The 26,805-nt window shown below is 43.1% G+C and overlaps 1 protein-coding gene and 1 long non-coding RNA gene across 3 annotated transcripts in view; one reads left to right on the top strand and one right to left on the bottom strand.

Annotated features, from left to right (window-relative positions):
* Window positions 1-26,805, top strand: part of SKI (SKI proto-oncogene) — a 144,051-nt gene that overhangs the window by 70,427 nt on the left and 46,819 nt on the right. The gene's annotated exons all lie outside the window — the stretch shown is intronic.
* On the bottom strand, window positions 8,272-13,023 carry LOC135976975 (uncharacterized). Its single transcript, XR_010594259.1, has 2 exons — window positions 12,745-13,023; window positions 8,272-8,553 (listed from the first exon to the last, which is right to left on the bottom strand). It is a non-coding gene; the product is annotated as an uncharacterized LOC135976975 (long non-coding RNA).

Genomic DNA, 26,805 nt, shown 5'->3' with positions numbered 1-26,805 from the left:
TTAAAGTTTAGACAGACTGACTCACCTGTCCCTGCCCACCCACCAAAGAATGTGTTTAATTCACAAACTGAATGTTTAAATTGACTCAGCCTTTGCAAGGGCTTTGATCCGTATTGGAGAACAGTGACTAAGTGAAACCAGGGAGATCAGGTTGCAGTGGCTAAACTAATGGCTTTTGCTGTAGAACATCCCATCCCACTAGGAGCAGCTCTGAACGCTAGAAGCGGTTCGAGGGCAGCTGCTTTCTCCAATGCACGTTGGCATGGAAGGACAGGGCATCTTATTAGTGTTGTGTAGAGCTGCCTGTCCACCTCCTTGCACGTTGTGACTAGTAATGCAACTTAAAAAAAAAAAAAAAAAAAAAAAGTCAGGCATGGTAGCCCAAGATATTTTCAAGAACTGTCCTTCCAGAAAAGGGCATCTTCCATACAAAGGAAAATGCTTGGACGTTAGATAACCAGACTCTGTCCTTGGTGCAGTGAGGGAGTGTGGCCTTGCAGTTGGGGCAGGGGATGAGAGCCATGATTCCTGCTACTGACTCTCTCCTCTAATGTGGACCTCTTAGTCACTTTTTCAGAAGACAGAGCAGATACATCTGAGGGCCTAGTGTGATGGATTAGCCAGTTAAATATCCACAGCATATTATCTTTCAATTTTAGAGCAAACCTCGCCTCTGTATTTCCCCAGGATATTTTTTATATTTACAGAACTCTCTAGGACTTTAATGCAGCTGGGTTTAAGGTGTAAATAACAAAACAGTATGGGGTTCAAAATGGAATATCCTTGATATCTCCTCCAGCACCCCTGCAGTATTTGGAAAGTATCCTGCCAGGACATAATGCCATTGCCGTGTGTCGAGCCACCATCGCATAGCAAATAGGTCCTTCATCTTCGTGGCCCTGAGGTCACTTGCTATAGAGAATCTCAGGAGGGGAAGGGAATTTTATGTATTTTCGATTCCTGAAGCCCCCAGTCTGTAGGATTTTTGGTGGGAAGCCAGGCTTCCCCCTCACTTCTCTCTCTCTCCACCTCCCTCCCATGCACACACACATTTTGCGTGTGTGTGTGTGTGTGTGTGTGTGTGTGTGTGTGTGTGTGTGTGTGTGTGTCTCTCTCCCCTTCCCCTTTGTGCCAAGAATGTGGGGAGGGGGGGGAACCCACACAGGAAATGCCTCTTCTTTTCTCTAACGACATCTCCAGCTGCAGTTGGATGGGAGAATTCGGGGATGGGGGAGGGCGTCAAATCAGTGGAAGGTTGTTCAGCTGCCAAATCAAACTGGTACATCTTAGCTCTGGAGACAGAAGAGCCTTTTCTCCCTTATTTTGGCCCATTTTAAATGTTCTGCTGAAAGAGAGGGAGCGGGGAGGGGGGAGAAGAAGCTAGTGACATCAGTACTCCTGTTTTTTATTTATATGCAGATTTCTTTTCAGAGCTAAATTGCAGCTTTACTTTTAGAGGTTTTAAGTGCGATCAGTTTAGAAACAGATTAAGAAGTGTGACGCCTTGTCCTTAAAATAAATCTATCTATCTTATCTTATCTATCTGCACACTTATTACTGTGATCTCTGAGCAGTGCTTCCTGATCTTCTACCTCTCAGGTGATAGTATTAATAACCTGGCTGTCATGCTGAAATTTAGAACAACACATCCTGAAGCTGGATCACCTGCTTTTAGTAGCTTTAAATGGGTTCTTTGGTGCAGGATGGCCTTGCAGTTTGTGATGTTCCCAGTGAGGCAGAGGGGTTAGCTGGGAAGTTGAGGACTTGGAGGGGTGAGCAGGGGAAATCCCCCCCATCCAGTCCCACAGCTGGAGGAGGAGGAGGTTGGATTGACCTGAGATGTGCTGAGCCTGGGGATCCTTTTGTATTATTTCTGTGCCCAGTATCTTGAGATCTTGTGCTAGGCTCCTTTGACATTAAAGCGGAATGGGCGGCAGGAGTTAAATTTGGGTGTGAGCTCCAAAAAAAGGCAGGGAAGATTCATGGGACTGCAATCTTGCTCTGGGTGTGGATAAGGAGCAGCAAAGCTCTTAGAGAACAAACGTTGTCAACTTTATTATTGCGTGTCAGGCCAGGGATGTCTCTTTGTAATAAGGTGCAGTGAGACATCACAACTTCACAGCGACTTACCTCTGGAAGAAGGGGGAGGGCGGGGGGCGAGGAAAGAAACAAAATGCTTGTCATTAGCAGCCTGATTGTCTGTGTTTAGAAACCCTATTAAAAATGCATCATGCTGAGGAGACAGTCTAACGCAGCGTGTAAAAAAGATGGGCCAGGATAATTCTGTCTGGTTGTTTTGAACCGCAGCTTCAGACGAAACAGGCAGGATGGGAAGGGAAGGGAAGAGGGGAACTTACAACTCAGAGACAGGTCATTGCATGGTGTGGTTGTGTTGTGGACTCAGACCAGCGTGTGACTGACTATGTGAGGATCACAGGTAAAGGAGCATAAGAACGGCCATAGTGGGTCACACCAATGGTTCATCTAGTTCAGCATCCTGTCTCTGACAGAGGCCAGTGCCAGATCCTTCAGAGGGAACGAACAGAACCGGGCAATGTTGAGTGATCCATTCCCTGTCGTCCAGTCCCAGCTTCTAGTAGTTGGAGGTTTAGGGACACCTGGAGCATGGATTGCCTCCCTGACCATCTTGGCTAATAGCCATTGATGGACCTATCCTCCACGAATTTATCTCATTCTTTTTTGAACCAGGTATACTTTTGGCCTTCACAACATCCCCAGGCAACGAAGTTCCACAGGTTGACTTTGCGTTGTGTGAAGAAGTACTTGCTTTTGTTGGTGTTAAACCGTCTGCCTATTTATTTCATTGGATAACCCCCGGTTCTTGTGTTATATGAAGACATAAATAACATTTCCTTATTCACTTTCTCTATACCATTCATGGTTTTATAGACCTCTATCAAATCCCTCCTTAGTCATCTCTTTTCTAAATTGAACAGTCCCAGTCTTCTAATCTCTGCTGGTATGGAAGCTGTTCCATATCCCTAATCATTTTTGTTGCCCTTATCTGCACCTTGACCTATTCTAATCTTTTTTTTTGAGTTGAGGCACGCAGTAGTCCAGGTGTGGGCGTACCATGGATTTATGTAGTGGCATTATGATATTTTCTGTCTTATTATTTATCATTTTCATAAAGGTTCGTAACATTCTGTTAGCTTCTTGGACTGCTGCTGCACACTGAGTGGAGGGTTTCAGAGATCTATCTATGATGACTCCAAGATCTTTTTTGAGTGGTAACAGCTAATATAGATCCCATCATCTTGTATGCGTAATTGGGATCGTGTTTTCCAATGTGCATTACTTTGCACTTACCAATGTTGAATTTCATCTGCCGTTTTGTCGCCCTGCCACCATGTTTCATGAGGTCCATTTGTAACCCTTCACCATCAACTTTAGATTTAACTATCTTGAGTAATTTTATATTGTCTGCAAATTTTGCCACCTTACTGTTCACCCCTTTTCCCAGATAATTTATGAATAAGTTGGACAGCATTGGTCTCAGTACAGATTTTTGGGAGACCATGCTATTTACCTCTCTGCATTGTGAAAACTGACCATTTATTCCTACCCTTTGTTTCCTATCTTTTAACTAGTTACTGATCCGTGAGAGGATCTTATTTTCTTATCCCCTGACTATTTAGTTTGCTTAAGAGCCTTTGGTGAGGGACCTTGTCTAAAGCTTTCTGAAACTCCAAGAACACTATATCCCACTGGATCATCATTGTCCACATACTTGTTGACTCCCTCAAAGAATTTTAATAGGTGAATGTCTAGAAATTTCATCTGTGCATCCCTTTGTAAGGTGACATGAACCGAGTCGATATGAGGATAGTTGAAATCTCCCATTCTTATTGTGATTTCTGCCTTTGTAGCCTCTCTAATTATTTCACAATCACATTCACCCTCCTGGTTGGGGGTCAGCTCTTATGGCTAGACTCTTATTGTTCAAGCATGGAATTTCTGTCCATAGAGACTCTGTGGTACAGTTTGAGTCATTAAAGATTTTTACTTTATTTGACTCTTTCCTCATAGAATTGGAAGAGACCCTGAAAGGTCAAGTCCAGCTCCCTGCCTTCACGAGCAGGACCAAGTACTGATTTTGCCCCAGATCCCTAAGTGGCCCCCTTAAAGATTGAACTCACAACCCTCGGTTTAGCAGGCCAATGCTCAAACCACTGAGCTATCCCTCTTCCCCTTAGAAGGAGAAGTAGGGGGCAAGAGGGCATGTGGTGGGGCTGGGGCAAAAGCAGATTCTTCCTGATGTGGTGCTGGGCTGTTGCCTGGGAGCAGTTGCAGAATTAGAGCCAGTTGCAGTCTGTGCTCAGATCAGCTGGGCCAATTCCGATCTCACTCACAATTTAAATGGTGCATAGCTCCCCTGAAGTCAAAGGGACCCAGGGGACGGAGCTAATCTCTTGCCTCATTCCTTGTGCAGTCAGTGAATGCCGAGCAGGTGCAAAACTCACCTTGATCAGCATGTGCACGTGTAAATGGTGACTCAGGGCAGCTGGGAGGCAGGACCAAGGTCTGCACATTGCCTACCATTTTGCAAACAGCTGTGGTCCTGATTCTTCCCTGCCTTGTGTCATCAGTAGCACTCCTGTGACGAGCAAGTGTAAAATGTCACCCCCAATGCTTAAAGGTGCTTACATGCTTGGCTTGGTGATGGCTTCAGTGCCCAGCACTGTGCCGAATCCAGCCATTTGTCCCATAGCCTTTTCCTCCAGCACCCGCCTGGCTGAGAGCCGTAGCTCTGCTCCCTTCCTGCACCTCTCCTCCATCCGGGTGGAAGGGCAAACAGGAGGCTGGTACACTCAGCCTCCCTGGTGGTGCTCCACAGCCAGCATGGAGTGGGCGTGTTGTAATTTCCTCCTTCCCGAGGACTGAATCACTGCTAAACCATTTACCCTGAAGTCGCCCACAAAACTGGGAGTCATCGAACTTGTCCGGAATGCGTGCTTTTCAGAGCCTGCAGGGTAACGCCAGTCAGCCCCAGCCCCTTCTTATGCACTCCCTTGGCTTTCCACTCACAATGTGCTCTTGTTCTTTACTGTCTTCCCTGCACGTGGGAGAGGCCAGCCTTGCCTGCTGGCTCAGAGGCAGGCTGTAGCAAGGGAACTTTGAGCCTGCCTCTTTGGTTGCCGGAATTGTTTTCCACTTGGCGCTTTTCCTCTGCTCTGGAGTGAGTTTGTTTTTTCTCTCCCAGCATGGTAGAGCAGTAATTATAATATTGCAGGGTTGTGGAGTTTTCAGTCTGAAATTTTGAAAGTTTTTGCTTGGTAGGTTTGACAGTTCTCCTCTGGGGCTGGGAGACAAGCCAGACATATAAAAGACAAACCCAAGCCATGATAAGAAATTCTCCCAGTTGCTTCTCCTTGAGTGTTACCCTCTTTCCTCGATTGGTCCCTTGAAGCCTTTTGAGCGATATGCTGTGTAATAGTGTAACAAATCTGTGCTCACCTGGATGTGTTCACCGAATGCAGCATGCTCACTTGGAACTTCATGGCAGCTCTGGGAATAGAACCCAGATTCTCCTGCTCCAAAAGCATAAACCCTTGATGTGTAGCTAAAGGATCTTCTCTATTACATTATAGGGTCTCTGACGCACAGCTGAATCATTCCTATAGTGTTGTGCAGTGGAGAGGGCACTGAGCTGGGAGTCTGGAGAGCTGAGCACCATTCCCAGCACTGCCACTGACCTGCTGTGTGACAATGGGAAAATCTGTTTGCATATCTGTGCCTCAGTTTCCCCATCTGTAAAGTGAAGATAATTAATCTTACATCCTTTATAAGGAGCTTTGAGATCTGTGAGTGAAGTCATAGATAAGAGCTAGGAGTTGTTAACCAGTGCAGAACAATGATTGCACAGACAAACTAGCTGCTTTTTTATGATATTTAATTCTTTGCACATGGTATCACCTTTCAGTTGAGAATTCATCTTTAATTATCTGTGCAATAGGTACTCTTTTTAAGTATTAATACCCATTTTATAGGTGGGTAAACCAAGACAAAGAGAGGTTCAATGACATACCCAAAGTCACAACATACCAAGTCAGTCGAAAAACCAGAAGTAGAACACAGGAGTCCTGACTCCTAGTCCTGTCCTGTAACCACAGGGCAACGTGCCCCACGCTCCAACCATCTTTGCTTCCAGCAATGAGACTTCTGTGTTTGAAGCAAAAAAAATAAAAATGTCATCCAAGTGTTAGCTGCAACCACTAAGCTTTCCCTAAGCTGGGTTAGACGGATGAGGCCCAGATAAAACCACATTTTAGGGTCAGTTGGTGATTTAATACATCCTTTCAGATGCTTAGCATAAAGAGATTTATATAGCTGTGAAAGGCTGGGTCTCCCTGGGTCCCTGCTTTGACAGGGCTGGTGCAGGTGCGCTTAGAGAGCAATGAAGCGGTTGTAAAAAACCCAATCAATGGGTGAGGTTATGTCATTGAATGACTATCCAAGTTACAGCAAGTTTAACATACAGAACTGAGCACAGGGTATCTGAAAGGACCTCTTCCCAGCCCCCTTTCCTTTTCCAAGTGAGCTGTTCCCTTTCTTGGCCACAGATCCTTGGCCCTATATGCTGCTGCAGTGAGAAGAAAGCCAGCTAAATTGTACGAGGTGTGATTTCTGCCTGGGGCTCCTTACTTCTGGCAACCCTGATGAGTGGAGTGCACAGAAGGTAGATCACACAGCTCCCTTGATCATTTGTACCTAGGGATGGGAGGGTTGCAGTCCTGTTGCGTTACCCCAGTGGGTGGCAGTTATAGTGAGAGCTGGTAGCATGGCATGTCTCAACATACCCAGTCTGCTGAGGGTCAAATAGAGCCCCTGGAGTTGTAAAGACACGGTCACAGCTACTCTCTGGAGCACAAGGGCAATGCCGATCCGCAGTGGGTTCCTTTGTGATTAGTGAATGCAAAAAGCAAGGAATTTCCAGTCACCTGTTCGAAAGATATAGGCACAAATTGTGTGCGTGTGTGAAATTTTCTTGCATATTAAGTGGAGCCATTAAGTCCTGGGCAAGTCTCCAAGGTTTCCCTCAGCATTTCAACGTTTGGGCTGCCCTGTCCTAAAGATGGGGAGAGCAGATACTGCACACCAGTCCTTCTCTGCCCAACGGAGCATGTGTAGGAACACCTCGGATGGGGCCTCTCCCCACTGGCTTTGGTAGGCACCTTCAGAAAAGATGGCTCTTTGTGGTGGAGGGACAAACACAGCAGCCAGCAGAGCTGGGGACATGGCTTGTAGATTAAACTCTTTGTAAATGTTCCTTTTGGGCACTGGGGACTTTGCTCTGATCTGCTCCTCTGTTAATCAGAATATATTTACATCCAAGAAAGATGATCCCCCACAGGTCTCCAATGGTACATCTACAGTGCAATAAAAAACCTGCAGCACCAAGTCTCAGAGCCTGTGTCAACTGACTTGGGCTTTTAGGGCTCAGGCTGTGTGGCTAATAACTGCAGTTGAGATGTTTGAACTGGATGTGGAGCCCGGGCTCTGAGACCCATCTCCCTGCTTAGGTTTCAGAACCTGGGCTCCAGCCTGGACTCAGAGGTCCACTAGGCAATTTATAGCCCTCAAGCTTGTATCAGTCTACATTGGCCAACTGCAGTTGTGCTGCGGGTCTGTTATCATAGTGTAGACATACCCTGAGACTGGCTTATAGAACACCAGCCCCTTCTTCTGGTGTGAATTAGGGTTTATTCAGAGCAGAGCTATCATAATTAAAGGGAGACCTTAGGCCAGGTCTACACTAGAAACTTTTGGAGTTTTGGTTAGGGGGTATGATGTCTTGGCATCATTTCTATACTGGCAAAAGTCCTAGTGTAGACATAGTTATACTAGCAAAAAGTGCTTTCGCTGGTATGGCTTATATTGCCCGGGGAGCCAGTGTAGTTATATTGGCAAACCTTATATAGTGTAGACCTGGCTTGAAGTGTGCCGCGAGGGGGTATAAGGATCTAAATAAACTTTCTATTTATTTTATCTACAAATCATGATACCAGTGATGCGAATGATGCATGTTTCACAGAGAAAGGTGAGAGGGGTGTTTTTGATTTTTATTTAAAGCAGGAAGGTCACATAATTAAAAACCTTGCCGCACGTTTGTAGCTTGGCTAGTGCTCTGGAAAACCCGCTGAGCTGGTATGACTCGCACGTGGATACTTGACACCCCTCTCTCCCCCCACCCCCTTTACATAAGAGTTTCTCCTCATGCCAGCAGCTTGAGCAAAGATGGGAGGCAGATAAAAGCAAAGCATTTCTTTCTTTTAATTGGCTGAATTTGCGGGATGGAAGCAGGGTGCAAAATGATTTATTTTCCTGGATAGGCTGGGCAGTGCTGAATAGATGGGGCTGTCGCCTTTGTCCAGAGTTTAAAGCGCTACCTTGAAGGATCAGATGTGCTTGGCAGACGGTGGGTACCCTGGACACTTCTCTCCTTGTCTCTGTCTCTCTCTTGCGTCTGCTTCAGGCCAGCCTGTGTTTGTGGAGCTGGAGACTGGCTCAAGCTCACTGTTATGTCGGTTTCTATAGAGAAAAAAACATTAGGGTTGCCAGACCTGGAAGAGTATTTAAAAAAAAAAAAAAAAGAAAGGGCAGAAAAGAGAAGAAAAACGAAGAAGAATATGATCCTTGTGCACTCTGTAGGTGAAATGTGGATTCTTTCCCTGGATTGGATGTAGCATTTTTGCCTCCCCCAGGCCTGCAAAGCCAGGTGGAAATATGTGCATCTTGAAAAAAGATGGTTTTGAGAGGAAAAGAGGGAGATTCTGGTGTGAGCTATGCTGCCCGGTATGAAACAAGCCCAACGTGTTTTGCGATGTGGGGAGCAGAGGTGGGGTGGGTCACCCACTCTAGATTGGTGTGGCACTTTGTGGCTTGGTATTACAGCAGAAGACATGGGATGCTCTTCAGGGTTTAAGGTTAACAGAGAGTGTTTTGTTCACACAGTTCCAGGCTGGCTCTGGTCTTCGTTCCTATTTTGAAGAGTTAGGCAAAGGGAGCGCACTTTGCTCCAGCCTTCTAGGACTAGTTCCAACTGCTAACCCTGTCCACAGTTGTTTCACTTGGGCTCAAAACTTAATGTTTTCAATTCACAGTGTTTCATATGTTCCAGTAGCAACCACCACATGGCCTCCAGTACAAATCCCCATAGGCTTCTTGTTAATCCGGATGAGTGAGTCTCTTCCACCGTTCCCCTTTCCATTTAAACCAGGCAGATGGACTTGACCGTAAGTCCTCGCACCTGGGAGCTCCTGCTGCTCCCCCTAACACGGAGAACCAACAATGTGCCTTCTGAGGGGAGAGATGAGTAACCAAAAACAAATCCCTCTATCCTATCCCCAGATTAGTGTGTTGGCCCCTGTTCCCTTGGAAGGCGTCACCTTTTAGGCATGTTAGTTCAGAGTTGCTTTTTTTTTTTTTTTTCCTTGTTGGAGAAGAGAAAGGAGGGATTTTTTTTGGTTTTTGTTTAGTAACCAATTCCCATCACTTGGCTTGGCAAAAACATCCCTTCCCAGACATGCTGAAAGACAGCGGACAGTCCTACTAATTCTGCATTCTGGGAGCTCTCTTGAGTTCATTCGGAGTTCTCCTCTCTTGCAGGATTGAGCTCTCAGTCTTATACCTTTGGGCTATCTCTTCTGATCCCCCATCACATATGACTCAAACTAAACCGCTCCTAGTGGAAAGCCAGGGTTTACTCTCTGAAGTTTCCCGGTCTTTGCTGAGCTGTGCGATATTTCCTAACAAAGCTGGATCTAAACCTCAAACCAGATGCAAGTCACCAGGTTTTGGGTTTCATTATAAACCCCAAACTTGGACTAGGTTCACCAAGGTTCACAAGCTTTTCTTTTGGAGCATGCCTGGGGAACCTGGGAACAATTTATGATATTGGACTGAAAGCAGAATTTTTGTGGTTTCGTATGAGTTTCGGGTTTGTTTCCTTCCCGGTGAGACGCGAAGGGCATGTTGACATCTAAAGCAAAACTAGAAGCCCCAATGAATGGAAAGTGCTGAGTTTCATGTGACAACTACTCAACTGTTCCTCTTTACGGAGGATTTCCCTTCTTTTAAGACCTAAATTTACATCTCTGAAATGCTGAATCACGAATCTCTCTTCGCAAAAGACCATGTCATTGCCTTGAAAAAAGAAAAAATCCCATGTTGTGTAAAACTTCCTTAGCTGCTGCTTTTGCATCTCGTGTTTGGGGCTCAGAAGGTAGAGCAATAGGTATTTGGGTCAACATCTTCCTTTAGAAACCAAGAGAAGTCTGAGAGGCCAGAGAAACAAATCTGCGTTTTATATATATAAGGTCATACACACAGAATCAGCCACCCTTATTCACACTGAATAGTATTTACTCATGTGAGTAGCCCCATGGGACTCAATGAGTAAGTAATAGTCAACCTTAGTAATGATTGCAAAACAGGGCACTTATCTATATTTTACTGACAGAAGATTACTTAGAACACACAAAAGAGACTGCAGAATATAGCATGTTAAAGACAAACTCATGATACAAATATGCTTCACTTGCTCCAGGCACACCAGTGCCGCTTTTCTCCTTTTTTAGGCTATGGGGTATTTTCTTTTCAAAAGACTGTTGCATCTCTTGTTGGTATGCTGGTATTTTTACCTTGGGGTAAGGAGCTCAGCAACTCCGCTTCTGCCTTGCAACTAGGGGGAAGTAAACTTTTTACCTTCTCTTGAAAGATGGCACATATCCTGGATTTTTTTTAATGTATTTTTATTGTGTCTACAGATTTTATTTAGAATCTGACGCTTCCTGCTGTGACTGGAGTTAGCAGGTTATAGACAGTGCCTCATGACACAGTGCAGCATCGATTAATTATCTACAGTTTAGCTACAGGCCAAATCTCAGCGTTGGGAGACACCTACGAAAGCAGGGCCTGTGCCAAAGCCCACTGAAGTCCAAGGGAATCTTTCCATGGACTTCATTGGGTTTTGGATCAGGCCCTAAACAATGTAAACTTGCAAACTTGACCATGTCCGCACTTTTTTCTCTTTAGATAATTAAAACGTAACAGCAGGAAAAGGCAGTTTCATATATGTTAATTACAACATGGTCTACAGAGTGAGATGCCCTCCGTGTTGTAATCCTTCTTGTTTCAACAAACCGGCTGTAGACTAGCAGAGAAAAACATTATGGTTTCATTGTTTTGTTGAGTACCAAGGACTAAGCTGCAGTGATGAATGGAGTTCTACAGAGTGATGTTTGGGATGAGGGTGGGGATATTTGTTTGACAGGGGACCCCCACTCACATTTAATTATGATTAATAATAATTGTTTGTATTATTGTCAAGTTTGGGAGCCCCAGTCCTGGATCAGAATCCCATTAGACAACAGTGCCTAGCAGATTGGGAGTCATTTGTATGTATCACCTCTTAAGAAACATTATGATTATTGTTATTAATAATAAGCACTTTGCATAATATTTGAGAAAAATCAGACACGTTTCTGTGGGAGAAAAATAGTGTTGGCTCCAAATTGCTTGCTTGGGAGAGGGGGGAGAGAGAGAGAGTGGTGGTCGGGGGCCACAGGCCAGCAAGTCTGCTTGGAACTTTTCCACCCTAAAATCTCCTTGGTTCCTAATATTCCCCTCAGTAAACATTGGCCTCAGCTGGCAACTAAAGCAGGACAAGAGTTTATTTTTATTTCTTGGAATTCAGTAGACCTGAAATCTCTGTTAAATGTTAACTTTCAAAAGACACACACATCAGCATTCTGAGCCACAGTTGGTATTAAAAAAAAAGAGAGAGAGAGAGATCCGAGAGAGAACAGAAATGGAGTTGGATTTTCAGACCCAATCTGCCTTTTTCAGACTGCTTTTTCCCTTCCCAGTCTCTCCTCCCTTGCCTTCTCTAAACCAAGAGGCTCCTCTGTCATTTACATCCCCTGACCAGTGGAAAATTGTGTAGATGTGGTTGCACCCATTGTTAATGGTGATTTATTTTTATTTTTTTCATTTGGTGACAGAAAAGAAAAAGTTCCAACAGCAAAGATTCATCACACGCGCACCTTAAGTGCCTTCGGTTGGTGCCATAGGGAGAAAATAGCAACTCAGAGAGTCAGTGCGTTAAGCGGTGACTCATAGATTGAGTGTTAAATAGGTGTTTAAAGTCTTTGCTGAACTCAAGAATGGCATAAAAAAATGGGTCCCTTGACTCAGTTTGTAAGCTATTAAAAAAAAAATTAACAAGCAGATCTGGTTAAACAGACAGCTCTGTCCTCTGCAAGGGAAGAGAAAAATGCATGGATTTAGTTTCTATGTTTTCTCATCCACACAGTGATTCTGTAATGAAAAACACTTGTGGAAAGAAACACGGTCTGTGATTCCACCCATTACGTTAGTGAGTTTAGCACATTTCCAGGAACTTTTCAGAGCCAGTGGGTTTTTTAATTAACTATATATATATTTGCCATCATTGGTTTGGAGTTAATTCAGATTGACACCCCTGTAAGGAAGGATCTGATCCCAAGTGGAAAGAATCAAATTGACATTGTGTCCCATTCGTGGGCATTTTGGAGGCAATGGAGATAAGCTAGACAAGTGAACTGCTTACATTTTTATCCTCCGTGTCCAATTCTGATCTTGATTATAATGGTGTAAATCTGGAATGACTCTGCTGAAATCACTCCAGATTTATACCAGTGTAACATGGATTGGAATCCGCCCCTCAAAGTTCATCATTACCTGTGCAAAGTGTGGAGCAATGGATTAGCTTCCTTTCCAGTCTTATGTTGTCTGCAGTGAAATGTGTTTGTATAGCTCAGATCCCAATTTTGCAACATTATCAAGTTCAGACTCATGTTGTTAGTACTGCAGTGGTGGCCGAAGCCTTCCGTCAGGATCAGGGCCAGTTGTGCGAGGTGCTGTGCCAATGCATAGGAAGAAACAGCCCTGGCACCAGAGAACTCATGGTACAATCTAATTTGAGACAAGACGCAACAAATTAGTGAGACAAACAAAAGGAGAGAGAGACTGAGGGGAGGACAAAGGTAACAGCAGTCAGATGATGCAGTTCTAAAGGTAGGTATTGCACAATCTGATGGCTCCTGAAGTTACTAAATCTATGTATTTAAAAATAAATAGAATTAGCTTGCTCTGAATAACACCCAACCCAGCAGAGGTGGGATTTAAAGGAGGTGAGGGTGGCCATTTCATGGACAAATTCAAGGAGAGCGTTCCATTTATTGGGATTTCTGAGTGCACGAGGATCGGGGCCAGTATTTATTAAGGCCATATCATGTTGTCTGTGCACACGCAATAATCCCTTAGTCTTTGGTAAGAGTTTTGCACTAGCATTGTTGGAAGGTTGCGTCCCAAATGTTACATTATGGAAAAATAGCATGCAAAATTTCGTTTTCTGTAAGATCATTCTGATTTAGGGGAGCCTAAAAGTGTCCAGAGAACCGAAGATGTTTTTAAACATTAATAATATATTAAAAATATTTTTGAATAAATATTTACCCCATCTTCCATTACACCCTCTAACCCCTGGGCTACAATTTTAGAGATTGTGATTCAGGGTGTTCACATTTTATTTGGGCAGAAGTATTAACTCCTGAAATAGATGGTTTATAGTAAAAATATTTGCTACATTACTTTGTTTATGTAGCAGTTCCAATGGTGCCACTATGCTGACAAAATATAAATACATAACAGCTGTCCCGGGGTTAGCACAGACTATAGACTACTCCTTTGGGTGTTTACAATGCACCCTGAGGCCTCGAACAAATCTCCTCTGGCTTGAGTATCCTTTTAATTTACACAGATGTTTCTTCATCAGCCATTCTTTTCAGCCTGTTGGAATGATCAACAATTTAGTCTCATTGTGCTGGATGTTTGGGTTGCAAGGCGCAGTTTATTTTGTCTGTATGTCTGAAATATTCGCTCTTTCAAGGACTTGACCCGTCTCCACAGACCGCACATAGTTCAGACAGCAGAAACGGGTCTTTGTGTTTTGTTAGAACGTTTGAAGGCATTGTTATCAAGTTTGCCTAGGAGCATGGTTCTGTTCCTGGATCTGCCATTCAGCCGCTGAGTTGCTTCCTCTCTCTAGGCTTCATCTGTGAAATGGGGATAATGAGAATTACCTGCTTTGTAAAGTGGCTTGGAATCTGTGGATGAAAAGTTCTGTATAAGAGGTATTCTCCCCATAAAGTATCTCTCTTTCATCTTGGATGCTGAAACGGTTCTAGCTGCTTCTTGGTGTATAAATGAATCTCCTTGTTACATTTTCCTAAGCACAGTTCAAAATCTGCAAAGTAATGAAGGAACATGCTTTGCCAAGCTATGATCCTCTTTGTCTATGAACAAATGATTACAGCTCAATTTTTTTTTAAGGGATTAAATCATTTCGCTGGGCAGCCTGGCACTCAAAACTGGGATCAGAGTTCAAAGTATGAAATTTATATGGTAGCAGATCTCTCATACGTAAGCTAGAATCTCCTTTTGGTGTGGCTTTTCAGACAAAAATCTTAGCAATGCATGAAGACATTTATTACGGATTTAGCTCTAAATGAACAGAAGTCTTAAAAATGAAGCATTTTCACATTCTTCAGGAATTTATTTTAGGGGTGGTTTTTTTTGTTTTTTTATTTGGTAGTATAGTAGAGCTGTAAAGGATGATTTCTGTGTACAAATGCTGAGAAATTGATAGTCTTGCAGCACATAGTTAAATGTGTGAGCATGTGTTGCTCAATGTCCTCTTTGCATAGTGTATGTATTAAATTGTTTCACTGTCTGGAGGTCTTTCTGGTGCATCTCAGACATTTGTTGGAATAGCACTCCCCAAAGTAATATATAGAGCCATGTGCCCCATGTACTTGTATTAACCTTGACTTAGGGTGTCTAACATTTCAAGGAGATACTTTTAATGCGTTAGCTATTTCTCCTTATGATGATTTTGTAGTGTCTAACAAATGGGCTGTTTTTATTTATTTATTTTCTGCTACTTGCATTTCGATTTTCAGGCTTTTTGGTCCCATAATAAAATTAGCATATTAATTATAAATAACGTGCATGTGATCCCATGGTCCTGAAAGTGGACTCCTTATCTTTCCTGGAGAATTCAGTGTGGCGTTTTTACATATTGAAGCAGATTTTGGGAGACACATGGTACTTGGTGAATTTGGATTTTTCTGACAGTTAGGGAAGGGAAATAGATGGGACGCCAAAGAAGCAGTGAGGTGATTATTCACTTTGTAACAAATCCTATGGGTCTTTAATAGCTCTAGTCAAAAGGACCCTTCTTTCCCTCCCTTGATTATGATAATCAATTATATAAGACAAGTGATGTGTAATGAAACACTGGTCAGGACAGAGAAACCCCCTGCATGGTGAAGCAGAGAGCCTGTAAGTGAATAGAGGAGTTTATTATCCCAACACATTCAATGGCGGTCCTTGGGCTTCTAGCAGATCCTCAGTCCAAAATACCTTGGGATTTTGCAAGCAATTTTAAATATCCTTCACCCCCCAAAAGTACATTCTCTGAATATATGAAGTACGTCAAGATTGGCTTTTTAGCACAGTTCCTAACTTGTGGGGAGAGCTGTGTGGTACTTCGTGTTTATAAATAAGAGCAGGGGGGTTTTTGTTTTTGTTTTTTTGCCAGGAAACATTAGTTGCTATTGTGTGATGTAAAGCTGGATTCAAGGAGACAGGACAGGAGGGAAGTGTGTTTTCTCTTCCAAGGCTGCCGTTTAAGCTCTTATAGGTGCTACTTTCTGTGGTGACAATGTTAGGTTTTATTTATTAGCAAAGATATTAATTTGAGAGAAACGTAAATCTCCCGATTTAGGCTGTTGGACAAATAATGTTTGAAACCTGTACGGTTAGTGGGCTGTTTTTCCACTCGGCTCACTCTTTCCCAATAAACGAAGGGACTTGGGGTTCTCCTGGGAAGATGAACAAACCCACGTCTGTCTGTCTGCCCCCTTCTTCTCAACCAGGACCCACCCATTTTGTGGCTTGCACAGTCTTGTGCTTATTTTCAGTGTAAGAAGTGCTTTCCGTTGATTGGTGATATATTTTCCAATAGAAAAATTGACTCAGACAGGATTTTCTCTGCTGATAATTTTCATGTTGTGCAGATTGCAGCTAGGTCTGAGGTCTAAAGCCTGTTTGGCAGGGCTCTGAGTTCTGCAGTGATGCTAGGGATTCGGTTTTCTCTGAGCTGGTGTCGGCAGTGGTGGCAAAGATGACTCAGTGATAACGCTTCCTGCCTGTTTCTAGAACAAGGCAGACATGGAGGATCATTAGTGTGGTATTTCATGTTGTACACCATGGGAATCTGAAAGAAGGATGAAGGGGTGTGTGTGTGTGTGTGTGTGTGTGTGTGTGTGTGTGTAAGAAATAAACCCATAATGTTAGAGTGAGTGACAAGCCCTTTTTAATATTTAAAATCACCCCCCCACACACATTATTGCCAGCAATAATCTTGTGAGAGGACAGCTGCTATTAGCTATTCTAATTATTTGCATAACTACATTTTTTTTAGTTGAAGTTTGATTTGAACAAAAACAAGGGGCCATTTTGAAGAAGTCCTGTAAAATATGATACTTCCTCTTTGGTGCTGTGTCTTTGGACCTTTCATGTTAAATGTGGCTGACAGAACACCGCTTTACTCACACATGCTGTAGTGAGTCATGTTACTCTCATGCAGAAATTCTCAAACTGCTCTGTCACGATCTGTGGAGCTACGCATCATGGAATATTTTCAGAACCAAGGAATTTGGGGTTTTGTTGCTAAGAGGTAAGAGAGGTGTCTGAGGGGATCTCTTTCACACAGTGGTCTGGGGGATGAAAAAGTTGGAGAACGGCTGCCTTAATGCATCTAATGTTGTTAGTTGTGACTACAGCAGGCCATATTGTGAGACCCTTATTCATTCTGAGTAGCACCTTACTCCACAAGTAGTCCCATTGACTTCAGTGGTGTAAATGTTTGTGTTTTACAGCCTATCCATGTATAAATGGATCAGAACAGCAGGTAGAAATTTTTCAAGTGCAACTCTTTTTTGGGACGTGGGGGGAAAATGCAGATTTGGGTTGACTGAAATGTTTCATGAACTAGTGTCGATTTTGGCTAATTGTTTTGGTTGGGAAAAAGCCATTAAAAATTCCAAAAAAGTCAAAACATTTCATTTTGACATTTTCTAAATGAAATGTTTCGACTTTTTGATATGAAATGACTTTTAGTTTTGAAATCCCCTATAATTTTATTTTTAAAACAATTTAAAAAGAGGGGTACAAAGCTCAAGCAAAACATTTGGTTTCAAATGAAATGTTTTGTTCCAGCTGAAACTTTCCCCCCATCTTTTTAATTAGTTGAAAGTTTTGAAAAAAATTGTTTTTCAGTTTGACCAGAAATGATTTCCCCCCCCAAATTTTTCAGAATTGTCAGTGAACCAAAAAATCAGTTATTCACACAGCTCTGTAGATCAGAACTTACATGAGAGCATTTACAATTCAGGTACATGTCTTTGCTATGGCCTTTCACAACAAAGAGTTGCTATGGAAAGGAAATAGTGAAATAAGATTAAAGCATCTGGGATGATGTTTTCCCCCTTGCAAGTAACTTATCCATGCAAAGCTTCATGTGGTCCTAAAGCTAGGTAAAGCAGGCTTCTGGAATCCTGTGCCGGTTACACCACTCCTAGATAAGCTGAATTTTTTTTTTTCTAGAATGCTTAGATGACTTCCAGGATAAGCAGGAGATTTCTTGTCTTGAGTATGTTTTGATGTATAACTTAGGGCTAGAACGGTACATCTTTTGAACTCTTTCATTCCACATTCTGTTTAATTTGGCTGTTCTTTCTAAAACTGTGAGCAGACGCACGTCCTTCCCTTCTTTTTTCAACTTTCCAAAAGCTCCCTGGGTTCTTTTTTTTTCTTTCCCTCTTCTTCCTACCTAGCATTCTCTTCCCTCCTCCTTTCTTTCCTCCCTCCCTCTCTTTAGATTCTGATTTTCCCTCGGCATATTTCATCATAATTGAGCTGTAATGTATAATTCATCATGCTGCGCTGAACCATGAAGCTTTTGTATGGAGAGAGAGAGAGATGGAGAAAGTTGAACAAATAAAAGGTTTTATTTTGCATGGAAACTTGGCAGGCTTTGGAGTGCCAGCTTCCCAGACACAACTAATACCGGCTTCTTCTCTGTGCAGAGGATGATTTAAAGAAATATACCTCTCACTAGAAAGGCCACTGCAGCTATTTCTTTGCATCTACTTTGTTTCTCTTCCCCCTGCCCCTGGCACTATCCTCCTGGTGCTGTATTTTTGCAGCAGTCAGGAAGATTGCTTTTACTTGCATCCCTCACGAGGTTTAATAAATATATAGCTTTTCCCATTGGCTAATACCTTGTGCACTAATAATGATGGTGAAGATAATGCCTTTCATTTCTACAGCCCCTTCCATTAGAGGATCTCAGTGCACCTTACTAATACTAAATTAATGGCGCCTCACTACCTCCCTCCATGAGGAAGGTAAGTATTATCGCTCCCATTTTACAGATGGAGAAACTGAGTCTTAAAGGGGTTTTTATTGACTAGCTCAAGGTTGCATTCAGCATCAGTGGCAAATCCAGGAACAGAACTGCTTGCCTCCTGCTCTGACCTTTATTATTAATATATTTAATATGTGGTGCTGTAATTGGACATGGGAGTTGAAAGACTTGCCCACTAGAAAATCATCGTACAGATTAGGCCTGATTCTGCTCTGTGGGGCGTTTTGCTACAAGTGCCCTGATTTCAATGGAACAACTTGCACAGTATGGCACTGCTCATGTCAGTGAGAGTGGCAGGACCAAGGCCATTGTTTTTATGAAGACATAGAGTCACATGAAGGAAAGAGAAGAGGGTACTGGAGAGTCAGAGGATCTGGATTCCATTCCTGGCTCTACCAGTGACATTGTGCGTGACTTTGGACAAGTCTTTTAAACTCCAGGCCTCAGTTTCCTCATCTGTAAAATAATGATAAGAAATGGATTAGGTGTTTATATCAATAATAAGAACATTCCCATGACGTCTAGGACTAAACCTTTTTTTATAACCCTCTTCTCCGTGATGAAGGCATGAACCAGTCATTAACTGTCAAGGGATAGGAAGAAACTTACCTTATCAGTAGGTTATTGCATGATTGTCCATTTGGGTATGTCTGCATTGCATTAGATACCCGCAGCTGGCCCCAGCTCATGGGGCTTGGACTGAGGGGCTGTTTAATGCGATGTCGGGCTCGGGTTGCAGTCCAAGCTCTGGGACCTTCCCAGCTCACAGGGTCCTAGAACCCGGGTTCTAGCCCAAGCCTGAATGTTTACGCTGCAATTAAGCAGCCCCTTGGCGCCGGTCAGCCATGGGTTTTTAATTCCAGGGTAGATCTATACCCCAGGAGACTTACTGCTTCCTCTGAAGCAGCTGGTACTCCAGCACTGACAGCGACCGGATATACTGACCTGGAATAGCCGCTGGTCTGATCCAGTGTTGCAGTTCATAACTAGGCTTTGCAGAATTTGATTTTTATTTTTTTTATTTTGATGGATAATGTTGGTGGTTTTTTTTTTTTTTTTTTTTCAGTTTTTAATCTATTTAATTTTCACAGTTGTGGGGAAACACAGGGAGGTCAGACGGTAATTATTTAATGACAGTAGATGTTGAGATTCAAAAAGGTAGAGCTTGATAACCATTCAAACACAAATGATCAACATCACGTGTCAAAATATACTAAGTCAGTATCCCTAACTCAAACTCTTAAATTCTCTAGCAGCATTTTTCTTACTTTTCCTATTTGTAAATTTCAGTTGGATTGATGTAAATAATGTTGTTTGTGTGTGTACGGTGAAATTGATATTTACCAATAAAAAATCTAATCCTTCCAAGCCTCTTCATATCTTCCTTTACATTTAAAACCTGCCACCACCACAGAGAGGAGTGAGGATTCATGCCTTAAAACACTTGGTGATCTTGCATAGAGAGTGGCAAAATATTGTTATAAAAGAAGAAAGTCCCATTCAGGAATTTCCTGCCAGATCTGTATGGAGGGCAGCAAGGTTTTTGTCACTTGTCTAAATTAGTCCCATGGTTAAAGATGTAAGAATAAGTTTTAGGAGTGTGTGTATGTATTTATATTGTTCCTTTTGTTATGCTGGGGTGAAATGCTAGCCCTACTGAAGTCAATGAAACTTTTGCCATTGACTTAAATGGGCCCAAGATCAAACTCCACTTGGTTGGTTGTAAGCAGTCACCTTTTATGCCCGGTTTGAATTTGGTCCATAGCGCCTATTAAGTAACAATGACACTTGCTTATTTTCATTCTTGTTTTAAAGAAGAAGAAAGCCATCTTGGTGGGACAGAAATACTTTATTCTTTGTTCTTTCGCAGATAAACATTCCTGATGCGTATTTGTAGTCAATTGCTCACAGGTTTTAGATGCTGAGCACTTTATAAAACTAGTTGCACTGCATTTTAAACTGCTTTCTTTTCCTTTCATTGTTAAGTTACTTTAAGAGGTGGATGACGGGGATTTGTAATATTTTCTGAGAATACTATTTTGTAAAGGTTTGTCCCTGCTGGGAAGCAGACATGCTGTTAAAGCAAGTAGTGTCAGGGTTGGAGGCAAACCTAGCAAAGCAACCGAAAATATCCTGTGAAATAACTCGGGGCCATGTCCTGCTGTCACTGAAGCCAGTGTCTAACTCCCATTTAATGGAGCAGGATCCATCTGGTAACACATAAGTAGCATGTAATTCCATTTCTGATGGATAAAAGGGTCTATCCTCTTTGGGACAGAACTCTCTTTTCTTTGACCTCTAAATGTTACTACAATCCAAATCATCATCAATAGCACCACCTCTGGGCCTGATTCTCCTCACATTTGACCCCAATTCATGCTACAGAGCTTGACTGTGGTATTGTAGCCAAAGAAAAAGAGTCACCCGAAGTGGTTGAAATATGGTTTAGCTTCTCCACAAAGCAACATTAGTGCCATCACAACTGTGTATGTGTGCTTCTGCACTATACTCCATTGGCTGTCAGTGTTTGCATCAGTGCATTATGGGAAAATCTGGGCAGCTCTCCTGCAGTGGAACAAGATCAAATCTCAGGAGCCTTTTTTTTTTTTTTTAATTTAGAAAAAAATGGTTTTGCTGAGTAAAAGGGGCTGGAATACAAAAATAAAACCTAAAATGGTGGTTTCTGATCCTTTTTCTTTCGGTCTTTCATCTCCCCCACCCACAGTTCTGAGGTGGTTTGATCTAAAAGCATGTCGCAGTCCCCATAAGTATTTCACTTCACTTGTGGGGAAAGAAGATTTTGGAGTCTGTTTGTACATTTGACTTAGCTGGGACCAGGGGGGCTTCTACCTTTTGAATCCAATCCAGCGCTCCCACTGATTCTCATTGACTTTTCTTCCTTAATTGTACCACACACACAAAAAGCACAGCAGAACTAATGTGCTAAAGGATGCAGTTCCTCTTCCTCCTTGCTGCTCATGGCAGAGGTCTCTGTCTCGGGCTCCACCAATGTATCTACAGTGGTCTGCAGGTGCTGGTGGGGTCTCCTCCAAGTACAGCATGCAGCTTATCATAAAAGTGGCAGGTCCGTCTGCAGCGCAGCACCAGATCAACTGTTGGCATCTCTGGCCTTTTGGCATGTCTGCTGCAGATCCTTCGCTTTCGTGTGGCACCGCTGCTGATCCCTGTTGTACTCCTTCACCTCAATCTCCTGTGCAATTTTTTCGTAGCTCTCCACATTTCTACAACTAGTCCATAGCTGTGCTTTCACAGCCTCCTCTTCCTCACAGGCCCAGAAGATCCAATCCCTCCTGTCGATTCCAGGCAAGAGCACATCTAGTGAATGGAGCCAGCATGGTCAGTTGGACAGCTGCACGCAACAAGGGAGAGCTCTGAGTGTGCTTGCCAAGCTGGGTAGTCGGGGAAAGGCATTTCAAATATACAGAAGGTATTTGCGGAGGGGGTCACAATTGTGACTGGAGCAGTCGCTGTCGGGCATTGCGGGACAGCTGCTGGAGGACTGTTAGGGTTGACATAGGTCAGGCAGTATCTACATTAGCCCTGCGTCAACCTCTGTAGGTGGACCATGACTCAGCCCTTTTCAGTGAGCTGATTTTGCTGTGTCATCACAACGGGGCCCTTACGTTGTCAGGAGACAAATTGTAGCGTAGATACAGGCATAAATAGGTTGACGCAAGGTGGCTTATGTCAACCTAACTTTGTAGCGTAGACCAGGCCTTATGCGAAGTGTGCACTTAGATACCTTGCTGTACTGAGCTTCATTTCAGCAAAAGAGGGTTGGATCACATGAACAGTCATGGGAGAGCGTGGGGCAGATGTTGCCCAATGGAAGTAAATTATCATAAACCAAAAATACCTTTGGCAGGATTAGAGGAGGGGTTTGGAAAGATTATTCAGAGTGCAAACCTGGTTGCAGACTTAGCATTGGCGCTACTTTTTGGTCTCTCTAAATTGGAATGTGAGTGCTTGTCAGTCCTTCTGGCCATCTGGTTAGAAAATTTTGCTGTAAGTGCAAATACCCAGCACTTTTCCCCATTGCTGGGTGGTGGCTACAGGCTTATGTAATCTAACAGCTCAAAATCTTTTCGATTCTCCTGATCTTTACGCCAAGTCACAACAGAACGAATGCTCGTGAAGGGCTATTAGAGGAAACATCCCACTGCCAACCCATCTATTAACATTAGTGATTTGTCAGTAAACATTTGAAGGTGTATTTCTGCCCTTGGGAGGCAAGGTTAAATCACAAGGCTTGGAGTGAGAGGATCCACGTTCTGGAGACAGCTCTGCCACTGATGTTTATCTGTGCCTCAGTTTCCCTCTCTTCAGTGGTGATGATGATACTTCGCTGCCTGATTGATGCTTGCAAAGCACTTTGCAAGTCAGCAAGGGATTGTTATAATTGCTGCCTGAGTGCTCTCTGCACCCCTACAATCCTTGTCTTTTCTCCACCATCTCCATGCATCTTCCCTATATAATGTGCTCTCTTGAATCTTCATGGATCCTCCTTTAACTCATAAGATTTTTCACAGCAAAGAAACTGTTAAACAGCCATAAAAGCAAAATCCCTAGATATATGTTACCATATAAAAGCTAAAGAAGGGTAAAACTGCATCCATTTTGTTAAGGCCCTTTTAACGGCAAAACTCTAAGGAGCCCAGGAACAGGTTATGAGCCAAGAAGCCATAAACATAGCCACACTTCCTCAATGTTCTTATAAAACATTCCTTTTTAATTTACTCAGATTCCTAGTAAATAAACTTTCCAAGCGCAGTAACCACAACATCCTGTGTTTCATTTTGAATTTCTTTCTCCTTTCTGCAACATTTCCTCTAATTCTGGATGGAAAAGTTCGCTCTTCTAGCGATCCTTTGTGAGGAGCAGCAAAGAGCAAGAAATCCATTAACCAAAACACCCTCCCCTTCATGCATCCCTCAACTCTAACTCAGGCAAATCATGTCATTGGAATGTCTGATATGGATCAGCCAGAAAGGAGCTCTGAGAAAAGGCCTATCATTATTTTTTTCTTGGGGTCACCAGGGAAAAATAGGACAGAGAATTTGTTGGGGGGTGGAGTTTGGTTTTCTTAGAATCTGAAACGTTTGTTTTTGTTTTTTGGTTCTTGAGTATTCTTTTCCAGATTTCAGGGTCCTGCATATGTATAAAATTCTGAAGAAGAGAGGAAGGAATCACACCATTTAACTCTTCTTAAGGAGCTCATCAAGGAGATACACGATATTTTTTAAATAATTATATCACGAACAGTGAAGGATGCTGGGTTTGTTTTATTTTTCTTCACTCCTCCTTGTAGAAATATATAATTTAAAGCTAGATTCTGATCTTCCTACAATGTTGAATGGTATATATGCATAGTTAATTGAACTACTCATGGAATAAGGTGTAATCTGTATGAGTTAAGACTATCATGATTGTAGCCCTCAACGAGCCAGGAGAAAAGCCCCACCCCCAAACACAGCTAATTTCGTGGCAGACAGGAAATTTCTGCATTTTTTTTTAATGCTAAAAATATATGTTGTGCTGGGGCCCTCTCTTCCTCTGTACCTGTGATGAATTGATGAAAACATTAAATGGCCCCTGAACGATCTCTTGCACCTAAAGCTATGGAACAAGAAAGCATCGCTTTATTTTTTTGGTTATAATGCACCATTTTTTGTGATTAATTCAAATCACCCATCCCATGTGGCTCTCTGTAAAAACCTGTGACTTAATGTAGCATTGACACTTCCAAGCTTCTCTCTTCTTTATTTCCCTAAAGCAGTTCAGTACCGCACTAGAAGGAGTGATTTCATACTTAAAAAAAAAAAAAATAAGTGTGGGAATTACTCAGTAGTTAGGTTTAATTGTTCTGAATCCTTACAGTGTTTCATGAGAAAATGTACTGAAGAGATATGCAACAGTGTGAAATGTGATGGAAAGGTATAATTTGACCACCTACCACTAGCTGCTGAAAAGTAATTCTAAGGGCCGTATGCCTGTCAAGATTAATCACCCATTTCATTATTGAAAATGACACTTTTTGTGTGTGTGTGTGGTGAAGAGGTGGAGGAAGCAGAAGATGCTGGATCGGGGTATAGAGGAGGGATAGCCCGAAGACCTGGCTCTGTCCCAGTGATGTTCACAAGGACTTCCTTTTGTGAGGGGCAATTGAAGGGGCTATAGAAACAGCCTTTGTAGAAGAAAGGGGGAAGGGGCCAGGCGGCTGGGCCCACCCGGCATCTCATCCGTAGACTGTTTATGGCTCCCTGGTCTAGTTATTTACCTCTGATTGAACTCCAGTGACGGACATGGCCAAGTGTCTCATTTGGACGAGAAAGAAGAGCATTATTGAAAGGGGCTGACCTCTCCATCACCCTGCTCTGTCGTCATGGTGCTTTTATAGGGTTCCCCGCCCCACAACCACCATAACTCCCCCTCCTCCTCCTTGCCCTTCCTCCCTGGAGGCTTAGTGGTTTCTTTTTATTTTGACAGACACCTGCTCTGCTGCGTTCAGCTCCTAGGATCCTTTGAGCCCTGGATAGAGAGCAAAAGAATTGGCTTTGGTCAAACAGCAAAGGTTGATGAGGTTGGGTTTCCTCACGCGCCTCTCATTGTGGTACATTTGTATGATCCCTGAGGGTCCCCCTCGCTGGACAGGCTGAGCAGAGAGGAAAGGACTGAATGGGTTATGGACACTGAGCTCCTCTGTCGCCCTTTGAGGTGTACGTTTGAAGCCTCTTTGGATGAAACTTGTACTGTTGCTATACCTGTTTTGTGGCTAGAGAGAGGACTTTGGACAACAGGGCCAGGAACCTGGCACTTTTCCTCAGCATTAAGGGTCTGATCCAAACCCCACTGAGGTCACTAGAGAGTCTTCCATGGACTTCACTGTTTGGAGCATGCCCTACATTCACCAAAAGATACCTCCCTCCCCCCTGCCCAAGAATAACTGTATAATGAGTATTGTTATCAGCAGTGACACTATACTTCAGGGTGAGCAGGTTAATTTATTCTAAATGCCTGTTTAGAGGTAGGCAGGCAGCTAGATGGATAGACTGTGCTTGACCATAGTAAATATGTTTGTTATTTTGGGGGTGAAATGGCCAGACCGAAAATTAGATGACTCGGTTTCCTTGAGGAAGTTGTAGATTTATTTTTGTCAGCAGAGCAGCAGCAAGAGATATTTGAATTTCTTGTATTTCACTTGTACTTTTGTCTTGGAGATTCTTAGCTAGTCTATAAAGTAGCATATTTACACTGCAGGGCTCTTGTCCAAAAATAGATCACCTGTAGTTTTAAAATACCTTAGAAAGATTGATTGGGGGTGTGAATTAATATCGATACATATTCAAATGGCCCTGTGATGTATTTAAAGACAATTGACCTGTGTGAAGCAGCACTTTAGCTGCATTCAGTGTAAACTGGGCAGTGTTGCAGAGCAATGATGCTTTAATTGGAGAAGTTCCGGTTCTTAATCTGAGTCCAGAGTTCAGGAAAAGGCGAATTTTCAATGGGGCATTTTACATTGTGCCTGCAGCATTCTCATGTGCTCCAGTTTTCACGCACAAACTCCCCTATGTATGTATGTGCACAAGCAGGTCCTTACACACTCAGTTACCGGTTCTGAATGCCTGTTTGTGCATGCACTCGTTTTGTGGGGTGCCGGTGCCACCATTCAAAATGTGGGCTCCTTAAAAGGCTCCTCCGAGGTTTCGCACACAGACGCGATTGGGAGTTTGTGCACAATACCCAACAGCGTCCCTTCACCACTGCCCTTCTTACTGCGCATTCCCCAGGATGACAGTCTGACCTTCTGCGTGCTCAATGTCCTGATGACCTCCTCTCCTCCCTGCCATGCTCAGGCACAGTGCTCCTCTCAAATACATGAAGTGGAGCTATGATATTCCTTCTCCCTACATGTCTGACATCAGTTGGTCCATTCTGGCGGGGGACTGCAGAATGTTGGAGTTGAAATCCGCACGCGAGTTATAACGCGGTTAGCACTAAATCATGTTGTAGAACTTCCACCTTGGAATCTGAGCATTTCAGGTGCTTGAATTAAGCCTTGTAGCAGCCCTGGGAGGCACGTCAGGAAACAAGCTCATGGAGATGATACCTAGACAACTCTCAGACACCTAGCGCCCCACGTCACCCAGGGAGTCCCAAGGTATTTGGACAGGAATACAACACAGCAGATCATATGACCATCCCTCCACTCTTGGAGATCTGAG

The sequence above is a fragment of the Chrysemys picta genome, chromosome 21 (assembly GCF_011386835.1).
Source record: "Chrysemys picta bellii isolate R12L10 chromosome 21, ASM1138683v2, whole genome shotgun sequence".
In the NCBI taxonomy this organism is placed as follows: Eukaryota; Metazoa; Chordata; order Testudines; family Emydidae; genus Chrysemys; species Chrysemys picta.
This window is presented reverse-complemented; position numbering and strand designations above follow the sequence as displayed.